Below are 18187 nucleotides of genomic sequence, written 5' to 3'. Positions count from 1 at the left end.
GTGCTCTATGTTTCATTACTGCTGCATTTCGGCTCCCTTTCAGTTTGAGGTGTTCTTCATGAGCATTCAGGTAGCCTTTTCCTTCATTAAGCCAGATCCCCAAGTATTTGTACTTATTTACTAATGGTATGTCTTCCTGTTGTATCCTTATTGGTGCTACATGAGCTTCCTCGTTGAACACCATGACTCCAGATTTCTGTGGGTTAAAATGTAGGCCTAGGTACGTTGCCTCAACACCACAAATGTCAGCCAGTTTTTGAAGTTCTTCCGCATTATCCGCCAGCAGCACTATATCGTCTGCGTACATCAATCCCGGAATCCGTTGCTCCACTAACACTCCATTGCTTCGGTGTGACAAATCAAAGCCCAATCCACTCTCCTCTAGTCGTCTTTCCATTCCTCTAATGTACAGTGTGAACAGCAATGGCGAAAGAGGGCACCCCTGTTTTAAACCTCTTCGAATGTACACGGGCTCTGTGTATGTACGCCCTTCCCATGTAATGTGCGCCTTGTTATCCTCATATATTGCCCTTAGCAGCCCTACAAATTCCGACCGAATTCCCTCCTCTTCCAGTATATGCCACAGCAATCCCCTGTCCACGTTGTCATAGGCACCCTTTATGTCCAAAAACAGTAGCCATGTTGGTCTGCCCTGTGCTGCCGAAATTTCGATGGCCTGGGTTATGACGAAAAGATTGTCTTCCAAGCGTCGACCCGGCCTAAATCCATTTTGCAGTTCCCCTAGAATACCGTTACTTTCAACCCACTTCAACAACTCGGCTTTGATGGCTTGTATAGCTAATCTATAGAGCACTGACGTGACTGTAATCGGCCTATAAGAGCTCGCCTTGTCCCTTTCTCCCTTGCCTTTGTATACCAAACTCATTCTACTTTCGCGCCAGTGCGCAGGAATCCTCTTGGATTTTATAGCGCGCTCGATGGCTCCATACAAGTGCGCCTGTCCCGCTGGTCCCAAATGGTTGATAATCTCTATCGGGATTCCATCCGGTCCTGTTGCCGTACTTTTGGGAACACTGTGTTCTGCCTTTTTCCAGTCCAAAAATTCGATATTAAATTTTTCATCTGCCACTCTTTTATTTGCCACCTGTGTCCAGTTAGCCGCCCTCTCGCGTGCTTGGCCGAAAGTATTTCCTATCACTCCATGTAGGTATTCTAATGCTCTGTCCCCCAGGAGAACGTCACTGTCCCCGTCCTGTATCTGAGTCTGCATCTCTTTAGTCGTCGTTCCCAATGCTTTCAAATGGTTCCAGAATTTTCGGGGGACGCTCTTATCCTTCTTACGTATGTCTGATACCCATTTGTCACTCGCAGCTTTAATCTTCGCTTGTACTAGTTTCTGCACCTCAAATTTCTTTTCTCGGTACCGGCTCCACCGTAACTGCACCTCATCATCCTGATATCCCATTTGCTTTGCTTTTCTGTGCAGTCTAGAGGCCCGTCGTCGCTCTTCAATAGCCAGTTTAATTTCCTTGTCCCACCAGCTTCGTGGTTTCCGTTTACCCCTCCAGCGGTGTTTTTTCCTTACTTTGTTTATTTCCTTTTGTATACAGCTAACAACCTCGTCATATTCCCACACCTTTGTCGGCTGTGCTTCTAATTCTCTTTCGATGCTATTGACGATGTCTGCTATCTGCTTTTCGCTTACGTTTGGGAGCCGAACCTCATGTGTTTTCTTCCTAGCCCCCCCCACTGTCAAATATCAGGATTATACGCCTGTGGTCGCTGCCCAGACTGTTTTCTCCTTCTTCATCTATCGTCATTTGGTTCAACCGCTCGTACGTGTGCTCTGAGACCAGGCCGTAGTCTATGCAAGACTGTCTACTGCCGCTTTGCCACGTTATCTGCCCGTCGCATTTATGTTCCCGGTTAACTATTACCAGTTGCTGTTCTTCACACATATCGATAACCATTGCACCGTTATAGTCTGTATATCCATCTAGATCCTCAATGTGGGCATTTAGATCTCCTACTAATATCACCTCGCCAGATTCTTTAAATTTTTTTATGTCCTTCCTGAGGCAGTCCACCCACTCTTTATTTTGTTCTCTGGCGTCATTCCCTGTCCACAGATAGGCCACTCCCAACCGTGTCTTTTTTCCCCCCACCGTTCCACTAACCCATAAGTGCTCCTTACAGCCCTGATTTTCCCTCTGCCAATTCCCTCCTCGCCTAATCAACATGCCCACGCCTCCACCTTTCCTTTCTCCCGCTGCCCTGTTGCACCCCACCCATTCGTAATCATCCATTACTGGTGACTCCTCCATATCTCTCAGGTGGGTTTCCGTCAGGGCGTACACGTCAATTTCTTCTTTCTCGAGTTGGGTTTGTATCTCAATCCATTTTTCCTGCTTGCGGCCGCCTTGCATGTTTATATAACTAATTTTCATCCCCCGGTTTATTTTCCTTTTCTTTCCTTTGTGATCCCGCCGCCGTGCATCAGTGCCCCCTCCTTCCTGCCTTTCACCACCGCCTCCACTCAGTCCGCCTTCTTCTTGAACGTTTGGCCTCCCCCCAAAAAAGCCACCGCGCGGGCTGCCAATCGGTGCCCTATATGCTCAGCTAGACGGTTAGCCCACGCGACTGCAGCGCCGCCACCTGCATCCGAGACTTTCTACATTCGCCGCTTCGTTGCTATGCATGGCGCGCGCGGCTCCTGAACACACTACCCAAAGCCCCCCTCTAGTGCACTGTACCTTGGGAATGATGGGTAGTCCTCTGTGATGGGTAGAGGGTAGTACACACATTTGCCTAGTCTTCGTACTTGCGGCTTGGTTTATTGCTATGTTTCGGTTTTGTTTTAAAGAAATAAAAAACGAAACCTTTTGAACTTAGGGACTTGAATCAAAATAGTAAGCTTAAAAGAATAAGGTTGTGAAGTGCAAACGGTTAACAATTGCTAACTTATGTTTTCGTAAAAAAACAGGTCCAAGCTACACGAACACACACGGAGCCAGAAGTATGAAAATTAGACAAATGTGTGTACTACCCATCATTCCCATGCTCGTTTAAGCGCCGTATGTTGCAACTCCCCTAGATACTGGCGCCAGAGTTCTTTCTAGAAGTATTGTGGGAAACTCTATGGTACCAGCTGAGCGTTTTTCATCTGCGGCCCCTAGGGGCGCGTCAGTCGAAAGTAGTTGAAGACCTGCAGCTGTACATCGCTATTTCGGAGGCTATGCAAAGTGTTGCGTTGTTGCACCGTCCGCCACAGGTGACGCTAGCGACCGAGAACATTCTAAAATAAAGGAGGAAAAGGGTGTGGCAGCCGTTTTTCTTCTCATGCGGCAGGCATCTTCTATAGGAGGCGTTGCCTAGAGACGGCGTTGGTAGGCCTATCATCATCATCATTGCGCTAAGGCAATCGGGTGGCTGTTTTGGTTGTAGGGAGGGGGGGGGGTCGCGCCCACAGGTTTATGGGCGTATATTCGCTGCTATTGCGGTGTAGTATTCGCGTGCACGGCTCTCTAACGTTACTACAAATATTTCCGCTACGCCGCCAGGTGACCGAGACGCCACAACTGGCAAAAAGCACGCCAAGCAAGTAAGCTTACATTTGTTTATTGACAATCGTGAATGCAGCAGTATACATGTAAACAAGAAACGCTGTCTCTGACAGAGTTGAACAATACCCGAAAAAAAAAACAGTGATAGGCATCTGCTTAATAAAATTACCCGCTGAAATTGTGCAACTTTCTCTTGGCTCGTTCAGTCAGACAACGATGTTTACACTGGACACCCTTTGCAGCACGGATATGGTTAATGAGCAATGGTAGGCTGCTAAAACTTCTACGTTCGGGAACCAATAATTGAATGCCATCTGAGAATTTAAGCTGCGACTCGCCCAAGTTTAAGCGTTCGCGGCGGAGCAGCACGTTTCTGCTCGTGGATGAACGAACTTAACATGCTCTAAGTAATATGAAGCCTTCCAGTAATCGCAACATCTCGTAACAACCCTGCAGTTCTGCCGTGAGAAACCGCAATATTGCGAAATCCACAAAAGTTGGTGTCGGGTCTCGCTCATAAGCCTTCTCAAGAATTGTTTTCAGAGGCGAGAAAATATAGAGATACTTAAGCCACGTAAGAAATTACGTGGCTTAAGTATCTTAAGTAGTGTCGTACACTGACTCAATAAAAAAGGTTTGAGTTTGAGAACGATTTATGGCGACCGGCAAGGCTGTCTTGAGTCAAGAACGAGTCAAGTAACATCTCTGCATTCGGGGGTAACTGCGTGAGAGAGATTTCAGCGGGGCTCGCTCGCTGGATTCCGTGCCGACCGGTTGTGCGCCCGCGCGCTCGCGACCTTCGGCATCATCGTAGCTCTGGCCGACTGGGCTGGCCCTACGTCACCTCCTGTAACCGACGGTCTTCGACGACAGTGCAGTTCTGACCTACTGGACCTGCTCTACGCCATCTACAGACGCCGACAACATCTCTCGCAAGTGTACCCCGTCCTCGGACTCCAGTGACCGTGTTTCCATCTTTCCTGTCTCTCTTATCCCCTGAGTTTGTTGTTGCTTCTTTTCCTCTTTTCTATACCTTTACTTCTACCCTTTTTATCCCTCCTCACCCCCATCCCTTGTGAGCTCTGTGGCGGTGTCGCTCCTGAAGCAGACGATAACGGGGCTCACTTTTCTTTTTCTTTCTCTATCTTAAGAACCACTCGCATTTCAGCGGAGAGCAGCGCGCGCTCATTCGTATGTCGCCTTCGCAAGGGTACCCGGATGGATGGATATGGCTGTACCCTTTAGATCGGGCGGTGGCTAGCGCCACTAAGCCGTAATACTTAATGAACTAAAAACTAGATTAATTTTTTTCTTTAAAAAGTGAGTTTGAGAATTCGTACTGTGCAGTGAAGAGTTTAATTTTCACTCGTGCCTTGACTTTATCCACCAATCAGATAACCTCCTTCTAGTTAAGTCTACCCGCTTAAAGTCTATTTTGGCCTCCCGGTCCCTAAACCCCAGTGCTTTGAAAAACTCTGCGCCATTATCCTGAACTATAGGGTGAAGCCCTTTACAGAAAATTATCAAGTGTTTGGCAGCTTCTTCTTCCTCTCCACACGCACTGCATACTGTTTCTACTCCTTCGTATTTGGCCCGATATGTCTTGGTTCGCAGTACTCCCGTCCTCGCCTCAAACAGTAGAGAACTACCCCGAGTATTATCATAAATCCTTTCCTTGGCAATTTCCTGCTTAAAACTTCGATAGATCTCTAGTGCGGACTTCTTAATCATGCTCATTCTCCACATGGCAGTCTCCGTTTCTTTAACTTTCTTCTTAACCGATAGTTCTTTTTGGGTTGGCCACCTGCTGTTTTCTAAGTATTTACCAGTCAACTTCCTGGTTCGCTTCCTCCATTTTGTATCGACATTCTTCATGTACAAGTAGCTGAAAACCTTCCTAGCCCAACGCTCGTCCCCCATTTCTCTCAATCACTTCTCAAATTTTATCTTGCTGCTAGCTTCCCTGCCCTCAAATGATGTCCATCCCATATCACCTTGCACTCCCTGATATGATGTATTCCCGTGAGCTCCTAAAGCAAGCCTACCTCGTCCACATTGTTCAATTTCTAATCTTGCTTGAACTTCTGATCTCATGCACAAGACCGCATTGCCGAACGTCAGCCCAGGAACCATGACCCCTTTCCATATTCCTCTCACAACATCATACCTATTGTAAGTCCATAGTGCCCTATTTTTCATGACTGCTGCATTCCTGTTACCTTTAGTCGTTACGTATATTTCGTGTTCCCTCAGGTACTCAGTCCCATTGCTTATCCATACGCCCAGATATTTGTATTTATCTGTTATCTCTAGCGTGACCTCCTGTATTCTAAGCTCACTACCGTTGTTGACATTGAAAATCATTACTGCTGGTTTTTCCTTGCTGAATCTAAAATCTAACCTATCTCCCTCATTACCGCAGATGTCCATCAATCTCTGCAAATCTTCCTTGTTGTTGGCATTAGCACTATATCATCTGCGTACATTAATGCTGGTAGTGCCTGATCAATGAGTTTTCCTTGTTTGACTAAAGAGAGGTTGAAGCCCAGTCCACTTCCCTTTAATTTGGCCTATAATTCTTGTAGGTACCTCATGAATAATAAGGGTGACAGGGGACACCCCTGCCTAAGCCCCCGTTTTACCTCTGCAGGCTTGGATACCTGTTTTTCCCAGTTTATAACTACGTTGTTACCTTTATAGATATCCTTTAAAAGATTAGTGACTACGTGCTCCACGCCTAGTGTGTCCAATATTCCCCACAATTCTTCTTGAACCACGCTATCGTACGCTCCCTTGGTATCCAAAAATGCTAGCCACAGGGACCTGTGTTCCTTTTCTGCTATTTCGATGCAGTGTGTTAGTGAGAACAAATTGTCTTCCAACCTCCTGTGTTTCCGAAACCCATTCTGCAGTTCCCCCAGCACCCCTTCATCCTCTATCCATGCCTGCAGTCTTTACTTTATAATCTGCATCGCCAGCCTGTAGACCACTGATGTCACTGTTATAGGACGGTAGTTGTTTATGTCAGCTTTGTCCCCCTTTCCTTTATAGATCATGCTCATCCTGCTTAGTTTCCATCCATCGGGAACTTCACCGTCGATTATTATTTTGCTCACTGCCTCTCTCAAAGCCTGTTTGGACTTCGGACCCAATGTCTTTATCAGCATAATTGGAATGCCATCTGGGCCTGTTGATGTACTACTAGGAACCCTTTTCTCAGCCCTTTCCCACTCTCGTTGTGAAAATGGAGCCATTGCACCACTTGATTCGTCCTTGTCTAATGTGGTGCATAAAGTACTTCTTTTGCGATGATGTTTATTCGAACAGAGGAGTCGCAACGAGGTCGCGACGGAAAATAGGCGAACAGCAAGTCTGGCAAAGGCGGCACAGGTTCTCGCGCAATCAGAGCACGGGCTTTTCGTTGTCTTCCGAAGGCGCATACGCGTTGGTGCGTATGCTCCACTACAATACTCCCGGGGTGAAGGGTAGCCATCCTGGCGACTCAGGGAGTAGGAACAATGAGGGGGTCGTAGTAGGGCTTGAGACGGTCGACGTGTACGGTCTCGCGTCCTCGACGGCGCAAATCTGGTAATTGTGTTAATGGCTCGATGACGTAATTCACCGGGGAGGTCACATCAATGACACGGTAGGGACCATGGTACCGGGCCAGAAGTTTAGAAGACAGGCCAGGAACGTGCGGGGGCACCCAAAGCCACACAAGGGAGCCAGCACGAAAGGTAGGAGCTATGCGGTGAGCATCGTCGTGTCGAGTCTTTTGTATACCTTGAGCCTCACTTGTCAGAGACCGAGCCAACTGACGGCAGTCTTCAGCGTATCTGGCGACTTACGAAAGCGGGGAGCACTTAGATGCATCAGGGCGATACGGTAGTATAGTGTCGAGTGGGTGGGAAGGTTCGCGGCCGTACAATAGAAAGAACGGAAAAAACCGGTAGTCGCTTGCGTCGCGGTGTTATAAGCGAAGGTAACAAAGGGCAATACAGCGTCCCAGTTAGTGTGGTCGGAGGAGGTGTACATCCTCAGCATGTCACCAAATGTGCGGTTGAACCACTCAGTAAGACCATTTGTCTGTGGATGGTATGCGGTAGATTTCCGGTGGATAATGTTGCATTCAGCGAGGATAGCTTGGACGACCTCCGACAGGAACACTCGACCCCTATCACTGAGTTATTCCCGCGGAGCACCATGGCGTAGAATGAAGCTGCGGAGAATGAAGAGCGCAACTTCGTGGGCGGTCACTGCCGGTAGAGCTGCAGTCTCAGCGTAGCGTGTCAGATGATCGACTCCGACAATAATCCACCGGTTTCCAGAGCTACTATATGGGAGGGGGCCATAGAGGTCTATACCCACGCGGTCGAATGGGCGAGCCGGGCACGGAAGCGGCTGTAACATGCCAGTAAGGTGCCGCGGAGGTGTCTTGTTCTGTTGGCAAGTGGTGCAAGACTGAACGTATTTCTGCACAAAGCGATACATTTCTCGCCAGTAATAGCGTTGGCGCAGCCTTTCGTAGGTTTTCAGGACACCTGCGGGAGCACTTTGGGGATCTGCATGGAAATTCATGCAGATGTCAGAGCGCATATGAGTTGGGACAGCAAGGAGCCACTTCCGACCACCAGGCATGTAGTTGCGGCGGTACAGAATGTTGTCTTGTAAGGAAAAGTGGGCTGCTTGCCGGCGTAGCGATCTCGTGGAAGGGACAGCAGACGGATCGGTAAAGTAGTCGACTAACAAGGCAAGGTATGGGTCTTTACGCTGCTCCGAAAGCATGTCAGTCGTGTCGAGTGGTGACAAGGTGGTAAAAGGGGGAGACAGAGAAGCCACATCTGGTGTTAATGGTGATCGCGAAAGTGCATCGGCATCCGCATCCTTGCGACCGGAACTATATACGACACGGATGTCGTATTCTTGCAATCGAAGTGCCCAACGCCCCAGGCGCCCGGACAGGTATTTCAAGGTGGACAGCCAACATAGAGCGTGGTGGTCTGTGACCACGTCGAAAGGACGGCCGTAAAGGTACGGGCGAAACTTCGTCAACGCCCAGATTATGGCCAAACACTCCTTCTCTGTCACGGAGTAATTCTATTCAGCCTTCTTGAGAGCGCGACTTGCATATAGGCGACTACGTATTCAGCTTGGGTGCCTTTCCGTTGTGCCAAAACTGCACCAAGACCGATGCCACTTGCATCGGTGTGAATTTCTGTGGCCGCAGCAGGGTCGAAGTGGCGAAGAATAGGTGGTGAGGTCAGCAGGAGGCGCAGCTGGCGAAATGCGTCGTCACATGCAGGTGACCATGCAGATATGCCTTTGCTGTTGGAAAGCAGACTCGTGAGAGGTGCGATGATGGACGCGAAGTTGCGCACGAAGCGACGAAAGTAGGAGCAGAGACGGACGAAACTTCTTAGGGCTTTCAGTGATGTGGGCAACGGAAAGTCAGCGACAGCTCGAAGCTTATCGGGATCCGGAAGAACACCGTCTCTTGTGATGACATGTTCCAAGATAGTTAGTTTTCGTGCTGCGAAGTGGCACTTCTTGGAGTTAAGTTGTAGGCCTGCAGAAGTTAGACACGTCAGAATTTCGTGGAGGCGAGGAAGATGTGTCGGGAAATCAAATGAAAAGACTACGATGTCGTCCAGGTAACATAAGCAGGTTTTCCACTTGTGGGCACGCAAGATGGTGTCGATCATGCGCTCAAATGTGGCAGGCGCGTTTCAGAGCCCAAATGGCATGACTTTGAACTCATATAGGCCATCCGGCGTTACAAAGGCTGTTTTAGGGCGATCACATTCAGCCATTGGCACCTGCCAATACCCACAACGCAGATCCAAAGATGTAAAGTACTCGGCGCCTTGTAAACAGTCAAGAGCATCGTCTATTCGTGGTAGCAGGTAGACATCTTTTTTCGTAATATTGTTTAAGCGGCGATAGTCCACGCAAAATCGTTGGGTTCCATCTTTTTTCTTGACCAGAACCACAGGTGATGACCAAGCGTTTTGAGAAGGCTGTATGACTACATGTTTAAGCATGTCATCTACTTGCTCCGTAATGACGCGGCGCTCTTCGACGGAAACGCGGTAAGGACGCTGTCGCAGAGGCAAATGTGAGCCGGTGTCAATGGTATGAGTGATAGTCGTGGTGCGGCCCAAAGCAGGTTCTTGAAAGTCGAAAGAAGAAGGAAACTTGTTAAGGAGAGCAACAAGTTGGCGGCGATGCGAGAGGGGAAGGTCTGCGTCAATAGCATTGTCGAAGGCTGACGAACGTGATGGCTCAGACGCATGAGTGATTGCAGCAATGTGACATGGCGTTTCGTCGGGAAGAATAATATCATCGATATGGTCGACAGGTTGCACATATCCTAACGTTTCACCACGAAGTAAGCCAATGGGGTAGTTGCAGTGGTTGGTGACCAGCATTACGGTTAAACCAGACGCAATCGTAAAAACAGCAAATGGGAGAACGATGCCCTTGCGTTCAGTAAAAACCGGAGATGGCGTAAACACCACCGTGCCGTCAGGTTGCGCCACACATGAAAGGCTAATAGGGACCGAAGCTTCAGGAGGCAAGGTGATGTCGTCAACGGCGATGAGTTTGCAGAGCAGAAGAGAGCGGTCGGGTGGTGGAAATTCACATGTTGGCACAAGGGACACTTCGGCACGGGAACAATCGATGATTCATGACGTGATAAGAAATCCCAACCCAGGATAAGGTCATGAGAGCAAGATGGTAGAACAAAAAACTGTACGACGTACAAAACGTCTCGGATGACGACGCGCGCCGTACACACAGCCGAGGGATGAATGCGTTGCGCGCTAGCCGCGGACAACACCAAGACAGTGAGAGATGTGGTCACTTTCTTCAGTTTCCTACAAAATTTTGCGTTCATCACAGAAACGGCGGCCCCGGTATCAATTAACGCTAATGTGGCGACTCCCTCAACATCCACATCAACAACATTTTGCGGCGAAAATAGAGGCCTTGGGAATTGCGCACAAGGTGCAGTTCTTGCCTCCGGAACTGCACTGATTAGTTTCCCTCCTCAGGAGGTGGTCGACGACGCATAGGCGATGGCGATCGGCGACGAGGTGATGGGAAACGAGCAGTCGATGGGTGGCGATCCGAGTCGGAGTGCCTCTGTTCATATGCAGACGTGGTGGTCTGCTGCGGTGCGTAGGTAGGAGCTCCGAAGTATGCGTGCGCAGGTGTGGGACGGCGGCGGCAGAAGCGTGCAATGTGGCCAGCGATGCCACACGCGAAGCAGATGGGACGATTGTCTCGGGTGCGCCACTCATTAGATGGACGGAAAAAGCGAGGTTGGGGCCTGTAAACTGGAGGCGAGGCCGGAGGAGGTGGAGCCGATAAGGCGACTGGATGCGGTGGGGGCCGCGCGACCACAGCTGCGTAGCTGAAAGGTGAAGGCGGCGCAGTTGGTGCGTAGCCAGCAGTTGAGAGATCAGATGGCACCGAAGTGCATGGGTAAGAGGCCGGAACTGTAGGGAGTACATTGCAAATTTCAGTGCGTATGGCCTGCTGCATATTCGAAGAGAGGCTTGTCGTTGGCGCGTCGCTATGCGGCAGCAGGGAGAGCTGTCGGGCGACTTCCTCCCTGATGAAGTCTTTAATCTGGTTCGACAGAGTTCCTTGGTGAACGTTGCCATTTGCGAGTGCGACGGCCGAGATCGAATCTGTTGATAGGACACTCTGTCGGGCGATGGAACGCTGACGACGCAATTCATCGAAGCTCTGGCACAGGCTTACGAGGACTGCCACCGTGGTCGGGCTTTTCGCCAGCAACATCTGGAATGCGCCATCCTCGATGTCTTTGAGAATATGTCGAATTTTCTCTTCTTCAGGCATAAATGAGTTAACACTTTTGCAGAGGTCGAGCGCATCCTCAATATAGCTAGTAAAGGTCTCGCCAGGCTGCTGGGCTCGGTGGCGCAGACGCTGGTCAGCGCGGAGCTTGCGGACCTCTGGTCGGCCGAACGCTTCGGTCACGAGGATCTTAAAGGTGGACCAGCTGGCGATGGCGGTTTCGCGTTTGGTGAACCATAGCTTGGCGACGTCAGCCAAGTAAAAGATAACATAGGCAAGCTTAGAGTCGTTGTCCCATTTGTTGCTGGCACTCACGCGTTCGTACAAGGAGAGCCAGTCTTCGACGTCTTGCTCACCACTGCTGCTGAAGATTGGTGGGTCCCGCTGACGGGTAGCACCGGGGCAGTTCGACGAGGCAGCCGATGGTGCTGGCTGTGCTGGGATGGGCTGGTTGGCGACTGCGTCAGTAATGTTGTACGGTGGTCTTTCGGCCAACTTGTGAGAGCGGAGCTCCAGGTCTGCTTAGGGATCTCAGCAGCCTCCACCAAATGCGATAATGTTCATTCGAACAGAGGAGTCGCAACGAGGTCGCGACGGAAAATGGGCGAACAGCAAGTCTGGCAAAGGCGGCACAGGTTGTTGTTGTTGTTGTTGTTTCCCTGTGCAAATGGCTCGTACCCAAAGAAGGGGATTGGCCGATTATAAGGTGAATTTGCCCTAAACTTTCAGCATTGCGTCATTCCTACAATTTTTTTTGTAACTTAATTTTGATTTGAAATACCGATATCAAGATTGCAGAAAAAAAAAGAAAAATAGTGAGACAGCAATTTAGCAAGAAAATCGTTTAGTCGCAGTGATGTATTCTTGAACGGCGAATAAAACATCCCTGTGGCTGAAACCCAGTGTAGAGGCTCCAAATGAAAGAAGATCAGGTTGTGATAGTTGCAAGCCCAGTCTTTGAAGAGGTGGTGCTAGTATGCTTTGCCTGAATAAATCGAAACGGCGACAATGTAATAAAAAATGACTGATCGTTTCCTCTTGATTACAGTAAATGCACATAGGGGAATTCAATATGCCTGATCTATGCAAGTAAAAATTGAGGGAGGTAACGCGGCAACGAAATTTCGTGATGACAACTTCCATCATCCTTGATTTAGTCAGTTCACTGCGCCAGGGAAATAACAAGTGTTTGTACTCTGGAGAAGCCGTCAGTGCAGGGTCAGATAAATTTTGCCTGATTTTAAGTGTGCGAAATCGCACCACCGTAATGTATACTGTATGAGGGAAAATAGGAATAATTGGTGTCGAAAGGATGCCTTCGCAAGAGAATCAGCTATTTCGTTTAACAACAAACCTTTGTGCCCAGGTGTCCAGATTAAATGAATACTTCGGAGATGACAGGGGATCAACGATTTAAAAAGTTTCACTATAGGTGAGTGACCAGATGCGGACAGAGAAGAGCACACTGATAATGAATCAGTTATGACTGCTACAACTGGAATGGAAATATTTACCTTTCGCAAAGCTAACATTATTGCCATGAATTCAGCCAGAAAGACAGGAAGAAAGTCCGGTAAGCGAAGTGAAAATGACCAATCAAGTACGGGGCAATATATTCCAACGCCTGATTTTTCATGTGATTGAGATGCGTCCGTTGCTATAATGACATTTGTTGGCAGAGTACTTAAATGGTCCTGCAATAAACCATTTAAAATGCCTGTAGGTAATAGCTTTGCGTGAGTTGGGAAGATATCATGGTAAACAATTTCTGGAGAATTTTGTTGCTCAGTTAAAGGAATCAGATCACGAACGTGTACATTTAGGGGCTCAAGTAACGATTGAACAAATACTATTTGTGGTTTGGTAAATCTGGGCCAATGCACGGAGAAGAAAAGGTCAGGATTGGAAATAAAAATAATTTGTTCAGGGTTAAACGGTGCTTCATATAGTCGTAAAAAGGTCTGCACAGTAAGAATGTTAAAGCGACATAATAAGGTTGGTATTCGTGCTTCAAGGTATAACACTGCATTTGCAGTATACTTTGGAAGTCCTAAGCAGAGCCGTAAAGCCTCTCTTTCCAACAGAACGAGCGGCCGAAGTTTGTAGGCTGGCGCACCAGAAAAAAGAATGCAGCCAAACTCCAACACAGGTCGGACATACATTTTATATATAATCAAAAGTGCCTTTCTTCTCATACCTGATCTACAATTGCTCAACCTCCGCAATACGCCCATCGCGCGTACTGCTTTTGTCGCGATGTATTCAATGTGAGGGCGCCAATTTAGATGCTCATTATACATAACTCCAAGATATTTCAATGATTGTACTTGTGGGATATCTTGAAGCTTGTAATTAATAGATATGTGCACGGGATCTTTAATTGGAAAAACGAGAATAGCACATTTACAGGTATTCAGGTTCAACATCAATCCATCCAACCAATGTTCTATTTTATTAAGATATGTTTGCAAGATAGTGTAGAGACAGTGGAAGTCATGTGCCATAGCAAAGAAAGCAATGTCATCGGCATAAACATAGGTTTTCACTTCTGGATGAACGGGGATGGTACTAAGCAATATGTTGAATAAAACCGGGGAAAGTACTGACCCCTGAGGTACACCTCGGGTTTGCTTGTGCTTACAGGAAGAGAAACCGCCTTGATAACAATAGAATTCTCTTCTACTTAAAAATTCCGTCACCCATGCTACTATATAAGGTGGAAGTCCATGACTCCATAACTGATTAGTCAAGATAGAATACTCTACACTATCATATGCTTTACATATGTCTAACGTTACTAAAGCCGCAAAGTGCTTTTTGGGACGGGCAATATGAATACGACTTTCCAGATCTACATGTGCATGCCATATGGAATATCCAGATCTAAAGCCAATTTGGGAAGAACTCAACAGTTGTTTCTCGTTAATAAACCTAATTATACGACCATGAAGTACCCTTTCAATAAGTTTTACTACATTAGATGTTAAGGCTATCGGTCGTATGTTGTCTAAATTATAGCCTGCCCCCTGTTTCTTAAGCAATGGTATAATTTTCGCAATCTTCCATTCAGAAGGGATCCATGCTCTTCTAAGGGAATAATTGACGAGACCTAACAGATCATTCGGATATTCCCTGTGAAGTATTTTTAGCATTGTATTTGTTATTCCATCGGGGCCTGGTGCTGCATTTGGCAATCTTTCCATAGCCTGATTTAATTCGGAAGCCGATATTTCTGTGTAGTCATAGATGGTTGTTGTGTAAGCCGAATTAGGAAGATGCGTTGAGAACCTGTTTTCTAATTCTTTAGCCAACTGATTCAATGATTCCTGTAGTTCCTGTGAGGTGTAAACTACTGAGTCAACGTTTCCTGGTATAGGGGTCTTCTTCCTACCACGAAGGAAGTTGAATAAAGCACGTTTGTTATTTGATTTAGACAGGTACTCGAAATGTTCTTGGTCATATTGCTCTTTCGCTCGCGATACAGTGCGTTTAAATGTTGCCGCAATGAACTGATAATCCTTCCAATTTTTTGGACTCTGATTACATATAAGTCTTTTCCATGCAGCTTTTCTTCTTCTATAATCTCGTGTGCACTCATCATTCCACCATCTACTAGGTTGGGCACTTTTGGATGACGACGAAGCAATTACAAATTCTGAAGTGTTCTTGGAGTTTTTTAAAGCAGAACAGAGATTTCTGCCGAGGTCTTCATTTTGACCACTGGACACTGCCCTAATGTTGGAACGCAAGCAGTCTTTAAATTTTTTGTAATTGATCAATGTTTTCTCTGTCCTTTCAATAGATTTCACAGCACATGAGATTTCAAAGTATACAGGAAGATGGTCACTGTTTGAAGAGAAATCAATTGTTTTCCAAGACTTTATTGAAACACTTGGGCTGCAAATCGTGAGATCTAATACCGATCGTGTCCGTCCGCGAATAAATGTAGGCTGTCTATCATTTAGGCAGGTAAGATTTTTATTAATCATCCAATCCCACAGAAGAGTACCAGAATGGTCTGTTCGAAATCCCCATGAAACATGATGTGAGTTGAAATCACCAGTCAGAAGGAAATCATTCTTGCAATTAGCTAAGGCAGTATCTAATTGTTGAGTAGTATGCAAACCCGTTGGAAAATATGCGTTTATAAGTGAAAAAGGGTGGTGCCCGGGCAGACAGAGGTCTATTGCCAAAATTTCACAGTCTGTGGACATAAGCTGAAAAGCTATGCTCGCTGTGCGGCAAAATTTATTCGAGACTAGTATAATTAGACCACCTCCTAGTGATGGACGGTCTAACCGAAATGCTTTAAAATTGTTTAAATGATAATTCTTAACAGGGTTAAGCCAGGTTTCCTGTAATAAGATTATATCCGGATATAACTGATTAATTAAGCAAAGTAAGTCAGTAGAAGCAGAAATCAAAGACCTACAATTCCACTGTAGTACTTTCAAGGTATCTATGTTGACGAGCGAAACACTTCAGCAACGGCAGCTTCTAAAATACCCTCCTTAAAAAGTGCACTGGCATTTTCGCTGACCTTTTTGGGTTTTGTGTTTGGGCAAGGAGATTTTAATGGAGATCCAGTGCGCTTCTGACGCCTGAAATCTTGGCATACGTCCATTTCATTCTGATCCTCCACGTGGGTCGACGTAGAAGGTACGGACAAAATTGGGGTTTTCTCCTCGCGGGATTGTCGCTGTGGGGCTGAATTCGGTATAACTTCCACAGCACAAGGTGCCGACTTGGCCATCGGTACTGCTATTGCAGAAGCCAGCTGTGTCATCTGTGAGCAAAACACTTGAGAGATGCTCTCACTCACGCTCGTAACTATGTGTTCCAGCGCTTTCGACATCGCCTTTTCTACTGCAGCCTCAATAAGATTAAGAATCTTCGTCTCACTCAGTTGTTCGTGCCTCGACGCGACTCCGGCATATCCAAAGGATCTATCCTTCACAACTGTTATTGCTTCTCGCCGCGAGCAACGACGTCTGTCCATGATTTCTAGAAGTTGCGTTTCATTAGACCTTGCGGTGCAGTTCAGATAATCGGCCGCGTGATTTCCTGCACAGAGGCAGCACTTTTCGGTTTCGGCGATGCACTCCTTCGATGGGTGGGTATCGCCACAGATGCGGCAACGTGAATTTGATTTACAGCCCCCTGCACTGTGACCAAAACGCCAACAGTTTTGACATTGGAGAGGACGAGAAGCGAGACGTTCGACTCTGAAAATTAGCGGCCATATTTTCAACTCGGATGGACAGGAAGTGCCGGCAAAGGTAGCAATAACCGACTCAGTGGGGACTTTCTCACCGTTAACTAATCGGTTGCATCGGTACACAGCTATGACCCCAGCATCAGACAGCTTTTCCAGAGTCTCAGCGGGCGTTAGTGTAGAGTCGACTCCTCGTACAATTCCCTTAGTGCACGCTAAATGAGGCGGGATAAATGCACTTACCGGGACCGAAGCAAATGTCTTGCATTTTAGGATGTCAGAAACGCACGAAGGATCTGACGATCTGCATACCAAACCACCTCTTCCGAACTGACGAACATCACTTATCATCTGAAAGTGCGGCGTCATGGCCTGCAACCCCACCTGGATCGCCTTCGGGTTGTTGAGCCTAATAAACCCACCACTCGAGGGCACCAGCGCAACAGGGATGCTTCCAACACCACTGCGGAAAAAATATTCCAATGGCAATTCATCATTAGGCAAGGAGGCTGACCAAGGGCTATGCCCTTGGCCAGGAGATGAATTAGACATTAGCACTAATTCGATTGCTTAAAGAAGTAATATGCAACGTTAGCTAGTTTCAACAGGTCAAATTCACCCAAAACTCAGCCAAACCACCGTCCGAAAGAGTCCGAAGGGACGAGCCCGGTTCAGAACGAAGACGCTTCTGGAACGCTCTCTTTCTGGGGTGAACACCAGTGCCAGTCCAGTCCAGCGTGTCACAGCGTGTCCAGCGTGTCCAGCGGCACAGGTTCTCGCGCAATCAGAGCACGGGCTTTTCGTTGTCTTCCGAAGGCGCATACGCGTTGGTGCGTATGCTCCACTACACTTTGTTGAAATTTTTCTGTCACCCATGTTTTTATATATTCAATAGCTTCGTCCCCTTCTAGCCTAGCACCTTGGGCTGTAGTTATAAAACTGTGCTCTAGGCTCGTCTCATTTCTTAGGGAGTTTAGAATGTTCCAAAATTTCGCAGCTGCCTTTCTATCTTTTTCATGTACTTCTGCCAGCCACTGAGCTCCCTTTCTTCTAATCTTTTCATTGATCAGAAGGGATGCATCCCTTCTACAGCTTAGAAAGGTTTCCCATTTTCTGTCAACATCATCTGTCGCTTCACCCCGCTGCTTAGCATGTCTGTGTTCCCTAGACGCTTCCTGACGTTTTGCTATGGCTCGCTTAACTTCCTCATCCCACCAACTTTTGGGTTTGTGTCTTCTTTTCCGGGGTGACTTGTCTTAGCAAGCTCTAGCTCAAAGAGTCTAATTAGATTCGTGTATGTCCACACTGTCTTATTATCCTCCGTGATTACTTTCTCAATTTGTTTAGTGGCTATTTCAATTTGCCTTTCTGTATAAAAAATTTTCTGTAGTTGATCATCTTGTCTCCTTCCCACTTTCACTGCTCTTCCAAAATTTAGCGTGATACGTTTGTGATCACTACCCAGACTTCTGGAGCCACCTTCATCTATGTGCATTCTCTTGAGCTTATCATACATCCTATGTGACAGCAGTGCGTAATCTATCGTCGACTGCAGCCTCCCATGTTATTTACACACTCACACTTCTCGGTACTGTTGCAAATGATCAAATCCAGCCTTTCA

Source organism: Rhipicephalus microplus, chromosome 2 (assembly GCF_043290135.1).
Source record: "Rhipicephalus microplus isolate Deutch F79 chromosome 2, USDA_Rmic, whole genome shotgun sequence".
Taxonomy (NCBI): domain Eukaryota; kingdom Metazoa; phylum Arthropoda; class Arachnida; order Ixodida; family Ixodidae; genus Rhipicephalus; species Rhipicephalus microplus.
The sequence above is the reverse complement of the archived record's forward strand: the minus strand, read 5'-3'. Positions refer to the sequence as shown.